Source organism: Dipodomys merriami, unplaced genomic scaffold (genome assembly GCF_024711535.1).
Source record: "Dipodomys merriami isolate MVZ:Mamm:240054 unplaced genomic scaffold, mDipMer1.0.p SCAF_268, whole genome shotgun sequence".
Lineage (NCBI taxonomy): Eukaryota > Metazoa > Chordata > Mammalia > Rodentia > Heteromyidae > Dipodomys > Dipodomys merriami.
In genome coordinates, this window is record NW_027204137.1 from 523,655 (window position 1) to 533,835 (window position 10,181).

Consider the following 10,181-nt stretch of genomic DNA (forward strand, 5'->3'; position numbering starts at 1 on the left):
ACACAATGGAATTCTATGCCTCCATCAGAAAGAATGACATTTCCCCATTCGTTAGGAAATGGAAAGGTTCGGAAAAAAATATATTAAGTGAAGTAAGCCAGGCCCAAAGAAGCATAGGTCCCATGGTTTCCCTTATTTGCAATATCTAGTATAGGTATGAGTCAAGCAGAAAAGGTCAGATAATGTGATGTTAGGAAAATGAACCCTTAAATATGTATTTCAATGTTTTCGTTTCTTTCATGCATGTGTTTCTAATGCATTTATAAGATTATTTCTTTGTTGCTTTGTATGTCCTTCCCCCACAGTGTAACCCCCGCTTTCACTATATTTGATGTATAACATGTGGAGGAGATGGGGACAAACAAGTCGTTTAAGGATTCAGGTGGACCTGTTGCCACAATGAGAAGTACAAAATGTCATGTCAAAACCAGCTTTACAATGTCGGTGTGGGGGGGGAGGGGGGTATAATTGGCCTGGGGGTGGGGGGAGTCTGGGAAGGGAGGTGAAGGGTAAACAAAGGAGGTGGCTGCAATGCTTGGTAAGAAATGTATGCATTGCCGGGCGCTGGTGGCTCACGCCTGTAATCCTAGCTACTCAGGAGGCTGAGATCTGAGGATCGCGGTTCAAAGCCAGCCCGGGCAGGAGAGACCGTGAGACTCCTATCTCCAATAAACCACCAGAAAACCGGAAGTGGCGCTGTAGCTCAAGTGGTAGAGCGCTCGCCTTGAGCTGAAGAGCTGAGGGACAGCGCCCAGGCCCAGAGTTCAAGCCCCACGACCGACAAAAAAAAAAAAAAGAAATGTATGCATTATCCTGCCCATGTAATTGTAGCCCCTCTGTACAGTATGTTCTCAAATAAAATAAAATTAAATTAAAAAAACTTTTCAAAAAAAATTACTCAATAGTCTGTTATTATTTATCATATATGTACATACATCCATACATATAATTACATATTTTATAAATGAGACAAATTAAATTATGCATCGTGTGTTACTACCAATTAGTAGGTATTTAATTATGTCTCCATGTAATTTTTTTTTCTCATAATGCTCAATAAAATATTAATTAAACATCCAAGTCCTATAATTATTGTGTCTAATTTTATCCCAGAACGATTCACTACTAATTCAATCTGTTTTTCTTCCACCTATGTCATTTCTTACCTTTATGACATCCTATTGCACAGCATATAGATTTGCATATAATTTATACATCCTACCTGTCACCGAGCACTTTCAAAGAAGAGGAAAACGTGTCACCCTCGGCTTCTCACTCCATGATTACATTTTTGGCAGTGCTTGGATCTAAACTCAGGGCCTAGAAGGCTCAGTTCATGAATAGGTGACTGCCAGCACAGCAGTCTCTAGCCAATTCAGCTGCCAGGCAGTTCCCAGGCCCTGAGATCGAACCCTGTATGTTGATTCCATATAGCACTTAGTGTAGTTATTCATTTTATTTTTTGTTTTATTCATTTATTTACCATTTATTTTATTGACTGTTATTACACATGAAACATTTACTACATTTATTATATAGGATATAGATTTGTCTATGTATGAAACTTCACACCTGACACCCAGGACTTTCACAGAAAAGGAAAACATGTGTCACCATAGGCTTCTTACTCCATGATTCAATTTTTGTGAGTGCTGGCATCTGAACTCATAGCCTGCAAGGCCCAATTCATGAATGGGTGAGTGTCAGCACACCAGCCTTGGGCATATAGAGCTTACAGAACCTGAGATTGAGACCCAGGTATTGACAAAATAAGAACAGATTGATATGCAGATAGTAGTACACAAATAAATACAGATCTTTAAAGAGTGCCAGAGATGTCTATACATTCTTCAGTTATATATACTACATTCGTAGCAATTCTTGGGTATTTATTATGCCTCCATGTAATTAATATTTTCGTTTTCACCCTTAATGAAATATTAATTAAATCAACTACTCTCCTGAAACTATTGCGTCCATGTAATTAATAGTATTCTTTTAATGTGTCAAAAATATCCATTTAAATCCATCGGATTCCTAAAATCACTCTGTTCAATTTTATAGTAGTATCATTCAGGAACAACTAATTCAACCTTGACATTCATAACCTTCCATCGGTATTCCTGTGTATAGGAACCAGACTCTTGGGATCTCCCTGCATTGGTAGGGGTCAGGACTGTGCTTCAAACACAAGGCCTATGTGGCCGTGTTGGCCTATGGCTTCCTTGGTGGCCTGCCAGCCTTCAGCAATGCCAGGTTAGAAAAACTTTTCAGCCATGTCATTCAGACCCAGTATGGTCACCTTGCAAAGAAAACAAATGTAAAACCGGCAGCCATCTGCGAGTTGCCGATTGTTTTTTTTTTTGTTTTGTTTTTTGGGGTTTTTTTTGTTTTTTTTGTTTGTTTGTTTGTTTTGCTTTTTTTAAATACCGTACAGAATGGTTACAATTACATGGGCAAGATAATGAGTACATTTTTTTAATCAAACATCATTGCCTCCTCATATGTTTCCCCTTCCCATCCCTTCCCATACCCTCCCTGATCCCCTACCAGGTCCTCCCCCCACCAATGTTGTAAAGTTCATTTTTTGACATAATGACTTGTACATCACATTGTTGCAATAGGTCAACCTGTATCCCTATTTAAACGATTTGTTTTTTCCCTTCCCCTCCACAAATTATACCACCATTAAATACAGTGAAAGCTCGGGTTATACCGTGGAAAAGGGACATACGAACAACATAGAAATCATCTTATAAATATGTTAGAAATAATTGAAGAAAATAAAAAACCTTTTCAATACTTATCTTGGAGTTCATTTTCCTAACATCACCTTATCTGACCTTTTCTGCTTGACTCAGACATATACTAGTTATTGCAAATAAGGGAAACTTTATCTGTGTCCTTTTATTTATTTTTATTCCTGTCAATCTTTGGGGCCCAGGAACCCAGGTTCGGCTGTGAGTCCAGTGGCTTCAACCCAGCCTGGAGTGATCAAAGCTGAGGCAGAGGGGGCTGGGAGGTGGCTCAGTGGTAGAGTGCTTGCCTTGCATGCATGAGGCCCAGGGTTCGATTCCTCAGTACCACATATGCAGAAAAAGCTGCAAGTGGTGCTGTGGCTCAAGTGGTAGATTGCTGGCCTTGAGCTGAAGAGCTGAGGGACAGTGCCCAGGGCCAGAGTTCAGGCCGCACAACCAGCAAAAAAAAAAAAAAAATGCTGAGGCAGAGTTGCCATGATCTGAGTTCAAGCCCTGTGCTTGACAAAATAAAAATAAATGAATAAATACATTAAAAATATTTTTAAAATTATGAGGCCCCGTGGCTTGGAATTGATGCCATTTTTGCTGCCAGGCCTGGGATTTGAACTCAGGGTCTGGGAAATCTGCAGCATTGTGTGGGAAGCGGAAGCTCACCATGCTGGAAGACAAGAAAGTCAGGCCTGTTCCCAGGGCCTGAATTCAAGTCCTAGCACTTGAAAAAATAATATTTGTATATATTTTAAATACATGATTTATATTTACAGTTTACTGCATATTGCGATTCATGTAGTTATTGATTTTATTTTGTGTTTTACTTATTTCTTAAGTATTTTAGTGAGTATGATTACACATATAATATTTTTACATCCTATTACATAGAACATAGATATGCCTACATATTATCCATCATTCCTGAGACCCAGGACTTTCGCCGATAGGGAAAAGTGGGAGAATTAGCTTCTTCCACCAGGATTAAGTTTTTGGCTGTTCTGTGATTTGAACTCTAGGCCTACAAGACCAACTTCATAAATGGATCAATGTTAGCACACCAGTCTGATGCAAGTGAAGTTGGTGGGCAAATTTGAGGACCTGAGATCAAGCCCTAGGAGTGGCCAATATATAAACAGATAGATGTGTAGATTGCAGTGTGTGTGTATTTACATATGCATATGCATCTATACATAAATGTATACCGAGACAGATAGACATTTGTGTAGATTCTACTGCATAACTCTCTATATAAGTGATGTCTATACCTTCTTTTTATATATTCTATTGCTACCTATTATTTGGTCTAAAATTATGAGTCCATTAATTAATCTCGGTAGAAGACTTAATAAAGTATTAATTCAATTAATCAATGACCTATATTTATTGTGTACAATCTTACACTAGATTGATTAGCTAATTAGTAATTCTATTGGTACATGACAAACATTCTATTAGTCTTCCTATAGATAGGAATAGATAGGAATGACTTTCCTAGCATCTTCAGCCATGTGTAGTTGGCAGCCCCAGGATCAAACTCAGGGCCTAGATGTCTGGATTGGGCTCAGGATTCACTGAGAGTCCCCAGCCTTCGTCCATTCAAGGACATGTACAATTTTCAAGCTGAGTTATTGAGACCCAGGGTTGTCACAGTGCAAAGGAAACAAAGGTAAAATGGTTGTATAAAACTTCCTGGTTTTTTCCTCCATTTTTGTTGCTTTGATTTTTTTTGCCAGTGCTAGGAGTTGAACTCGGGTCCTAGGATCCCTGGATCATCTGTGGGTGTAAATGCTGCCCCCCAGCCTAGGGTAATCATGGTTTAGGACACAATAAAGTGCTCCCTTCAGCAAAAGGATCTCAGGGACAATGTCTAGGCTCACAGTTCAAGCCTCAGGAGTGGCCACACAAAAAAAACAGCCATTAAGTCTGTGTGTCTGTGTATGTATGCATGTATTTCTATCGGGGAACATCCAAAGTCGCTATGAAGAGAGGAACCCAGATAGGAAATTTGCTTTGAATAGAATGACTTCATAGCACAGAGAGTGCTTTCAAGACAGTGCATGATCCTGGGATCCCTTCACTGTTTCCAGTGTAGCCTGAGGGTTTCTGCACACCCAAGGCTGTTGGAGGAAGTCTGCCTCATTGTTGGAACAGGCAGAAAAAAAGCCTCACTCCTGTTCAGCTGTGTAACAAAAAATTTATGTGGGGCAATTAGTGAGGATGAGTGAGGGCAGGTTCTGAAGGCCAGGAGAAAAAGGCCTCTTTGTACCCCTAGCTCTCTCTCTCTCCCCAGTGCTCTGTTTTGACAGGAAGCCTTCATTTGTGCCACCTCCCATGGCAGGTCAAGTTTCCTGCACTCATTCTGTCTTTGTTAGACTATGTTCCAGTATTGAAAAAAAACTACTACAGTTAATTCAAGAGTCCGTCTGGCAGACAACTAGGGAGCTGAACCTAATAAGATTCCTAATTATCAAAGGTGCTTCCCTAGTTTTCTGGGAGCTTGTTAAAACTAAGCACTTGTGCAAAATCACAATGCTTCCTGTCATCTAGGGCTGGTGAAGCTCATCATGTATTGAAACCTTTGCCATCTTCGAGTTGGGCCTTGAGTAGGAAGACTTCGGGTTAAACACAGGACCAGGGTGCTGACCTGGAGCTCAGAGGATAAGCTCTTTGCTTTACCATTTGGTGTCACTGCTTCATTTCTTGTATCTTTGTGTATGTGTGTGTGTGTGTGTGTGTGTGTGTGTGTGTGTGTGTGTGTGTGTGTGTGTGTGTGTGTGTGTCCGTGTGTGTGTGTCCATTTGCATACACCAGACCTGGAGCTTTTATTCAGGACCTGAGCACTGTACCTTAGTTTCTCCTGTACAAGGACAGCCCTCTACCACTTGAGCCACACAGCCAATTCAGACTTTTTTTCTAGGGATATGGTACTGAGGATTCAAGCCTAGGTTTCTTAATTTCTTTTCTTGTAAGTTGGAGGAGTTGACGTCTGGGCCTGGGTGCTGTCTCTGATCTCTTCAGCTCAAGTCTAGCACTCTACCACTTGAGCTACAGCGCCCCTTCAGGCTTTCTGGTGTTTCTTTGGAAATAACCATCTCAAAGAATCACCTGCCAAGGCTGGCTTTGGACCATGATCCTCAGCTCTCAGGCTCCTGAATAGCTAGGATGAGAGGTGCGAGTCACTGGTACCCAGCTTCCACTTTAAGTTTCTAAGTGGTGAATAGGAGATAATAGTCTCATGGGACCGTTTGTTTCTGGGATAGTTTGGAACCCAAATCCTCAGATTCCTGAGCAGGCAGGATGATAGACCTCAGATAAAAACACCTAAGCCGTGACAATTTGCTGTAAGGGGGTCTTTGCCTCCGCGTGGTAGAGTGCTAGCCCAAGAGGAAAATCAGCGCCTAGGCTCTGGGTTGAAGGTTCATGATGGAGAAAACTAAACCAAACCAATTGTCAGCAGGAGACAAGTCACTAGAGTTCAGTACATATATAAATTTGGCCCTGCCTTGGGGACATATCTGAGCCTCAACTTTCTCATCTGCACAATCATCTTACTTGTGGAGCTCTAACAAGGACCAGATGGAAGAATACACCCCATGAAGGACTCAGCACATAACACCCTATGAAGGACTCAGCACCCAGCACCCCAGGAGGGACTCATCACATAGCTCTCTCCCACAAGCTGTCATTAGAATTCAGGTGCTTTCTTCAGTATCACGATTCTTTCAGAAAAATGTCAAAAACCACAAAAGTTCACATCTAATGGTTTAGAGGGGTGGTTAATGGGGGTGAGGGTCCTCAGCCTTGGGGATTGCACTCATAGGTTGAGGGTACTCTCCTAAGACCTTTTCCTCAACCCAAGAATTCTACCACTGTGAGCCTCAGCTCAGTGTCTCACAAACTTCCTGCCAGGGCTGAGTACTCAAACCACCAGTTTCAGAACTCATCCCTGAGCAGCTAGGGGTGAGCCAGCAGTGTCTGGTTCCATGGATTTGGTTTGCAGCTGTTGACCTCTGGCTAAGTCAGGTTAGATGATAGCCATCAGCTTCAGACTCCTGGCTTGCTCTGTCATGAGGTATTTGAAGTCCTGGCATTCTATAGTTGCAGTCATAACTTTCTAACTTTTTTTGGTGCTTCAGTGACAGCACCACTTCTGGCTTTTTCTTTGCATGTGATAGTGTGGAAATGAACCCAGAGCTTCATACATACTAGCCAAACACACTACCACTGAGCCCCAGTAGTGACAAGTGTAGAAATAGATATTTTTGGTTTTATATATATATATATATATATATATATATATATATATATATATATATATGAAACAAGAGAGAGATGTCTGTATATTATTAAGTTATATATACTATTTTACTACCAATTATCAATTAATAAATTATTTCTTCCTTTATTTAGGTATCATGTTTGAATTCATAATAAAGTATTAATTGAAAATTAAGCAATGTACTACGATTATTTTGTATAATTTAATAATATAAACATATACTAAGTACTAATGTAATTGTTACTTTGACAACATTCCATTCTTATCACTGTCTATCGGAATGCATTTTTAGGATCTCCTGACATTTGTAGGTGGCGGGGTTTTGAACCCCGGACCAATTTGCTGGTTTTGGTTATGGCTTCCCTGATAGCCCATCAAACTTCAGCAGTGCAAGGTCACATACACTTTCCGGGCTCTGTCATTTAGACCCAAGATGGTCACAATTCAAAGGAAAAAACTATGTAAAACCACATTCTGGAACTTCCCAGTTTTATTCTTCTCCTTCTTTCACCCTCGTTTTTTTGTCAGTTGTCAGACAGAAGTCTGAGTCTTTGCACTGTCCCTCAACTCTTCAGCTCAAGGCTATCGTTCTACCACTTGAGCCATAGCAACACTTCCATCTTTTTTCTGCTTATGTGTTGTTGAGGAATCGAACTCAGGACCTTATGCATGGAAGGCAAGCACTCTACTACTGAGCCACCTTCCCAACACTTCACCTTATTTTGCCACTCGAAAGATTTGAACTCAGGTCCTAGGATGAGCTGTGGGTCCAGAGGCTGCACCCCAGCCTAGAGTGATCAAGGCTGAGGCAGAGTTGCCACAAGCTGATTTCAAGGCCTGGGCCTGGCCAAAAAAATTAAAGCCCTGGCTTGGAATTTGCACAATTTTTCTGGCAGGCCTGGGATTTGAACTCGGTCTGGGGAACTCTGTGGCACTGTGGGGGAGGGGAAGCTCACCGTCTTTGAAGACAAGAATTTCAGACCAGCTTCAAGGGCCTCAATTCAAGCCCCATGATTGGAAAAATAAACTCATATATGAGATCTTTTTACATACATAGGTTTACTCCATTTATTACCCTTCTTTATTCATTGTTTATTTTATTTAGCATTATTACATATATAACATTTTTTCATTTATTATATCTTATCACATGGATATATTTGCATATGGATTATACATCATATTTAGACTTTATCAGAGAAGAAAAATTGTGTCAAAATTGGCTTCTTATTGCACATATAAACTTTTGGCATTGCTGGGATTTGAACTCACAGCCCACAATGCATAATTTATGAATGAGTCAGTTTTAGAACAAAAGCCTTTGGCAAACTGAGCTGCCAGCCAGTTCTGAGGACCTGGGATTAAGCCATAGTAGCGGGATATATATATATAGGTAGATAGATAGATAGATAGATAGATAGATAGATAGATAGATAGATAGATAGATAGATAGATAGATAGATAGATAGATAGATAGATAGATAGATAGATAGATAGATTGTTAGATATAGGCATAGATATAGAAAAATAGATATAGATAGATAGATAGACATAGATAGATAGGTAGGTAGATAGATAGATAGATAGATAGATAAATAGATAGATAGATAGATAGATAGATGTGTAGTTTGCTATATAGATGAGAGAGACAATGTGAGGATATTAAATTATATATATTGTGAATTATTAGTTATTAAATTAGGTCTCCATTTAATGCAGTATCATGGTTGAATACTTACTAAAGTATTAATGTAAAAGAAGTCAGTGTTCTTTAATTAGGAAAACCAAACCAGGGTGTTAGAATGGAAGACATAATCCAATAATTTTTGTGTGACATTCTATAAGAGAATCATGAACTAACTGTCAATTTAATTCTAACTTTTATAAATTCCATTAAGCCTTCCCATGGATAGGAATGATTTTCTCAAGATCTCCCTCCATTTGTAGGTGGTGGTCCTGGCATTGCAACTCCAGGCCTGAGTAGTTTACTCAGAAATGCAAACCATTAGAATGACACTGTGAGGATTTCATATTGTCATGAGGAAAAATAGAACAAGAAGAAAAGAAACCCAAGTGTCAGTGGATCCTGTCTGTAATCCTAGCTCTTCAGGAGTCTGAGAGGTAGAGAATGACAATTTGAATTCAGTCAGGACAGGAAAGCCCAGGACAATCTTATTTCTAAGGGATTACAAGAATTAAAAATAAAACATGGCGGAGGCTGTTTCTCAAGGGCACTACCCTTGAGCAAAAGGAGCTCAGGGACAGTGCCTAGGCTCATAATATAACACCCAGACTTACAAAAAAAAACAAAAAACACAAAAACAAAAAACAGTAACTCCATGTCTACCCATGTATGTATGAATGTATTTCTATCAGTGAAGATCTAGAGTCCCTATGTTGAAAGGCACACATCTAGGAAATTTGCTTTGAATAAAATGGCTTCATAGCACAGAGTGCTATCAAGACAGTGCATATTCCAGGGCTTCCCTCACTGTTCCCAGTGTAGCCTAAGGGTTTCTGTGCACCTCAGGCTGCTGGAGGAAGTCTGCCTCATTGTTGGAACAGGCAGACAAAAGACCTCACTCCTGTACAGCTGTGTAACAACACCTCCATCTGGGCCAAATAGTGAGGATGAGTGTGGGTGGGTTCTGAAGGCTAGGAGAAAAAGGCTTCCTTGTATCCCAAGCTATCTCTTTCCCCAGTGCTCTGTTTGGGCAGGAAGCCTTCATTTGTGCCACCTCCTGTGGCATGCCAAGTTCCTTGTACTTATCCTGTCTTTGTTAGACTATGTCCCAGTGTTGAAACAAACTGCTACAATTAATTCAAGGGTCCTTCTGGCAGAAAACTAGAGAGCTGAACCGAATTAAAATATTCCTAATTGGCAAAGTTGCCTCCTTAGGTTTCCAGAAGCTTGCTGAATCTAAGCACATGTGTAATACCACAATGATTCCTGTCATCTAGGGCTGGTTAAGCTCATCAGGATTTGAAACCTTTGAGCTCTCCTCGTTGAGGCATGGATGGCTAGCTTTTGGGGTTGAACACAGGGCCTGGGTGCTGACCATGAGCTCAGAACCGAAGCTCATCGTTTTACCACAATTTGGTGTCACAGCTTCACTTCTGATCTCTCTCTCTCTCTCTCTCTCTCTCTCTCT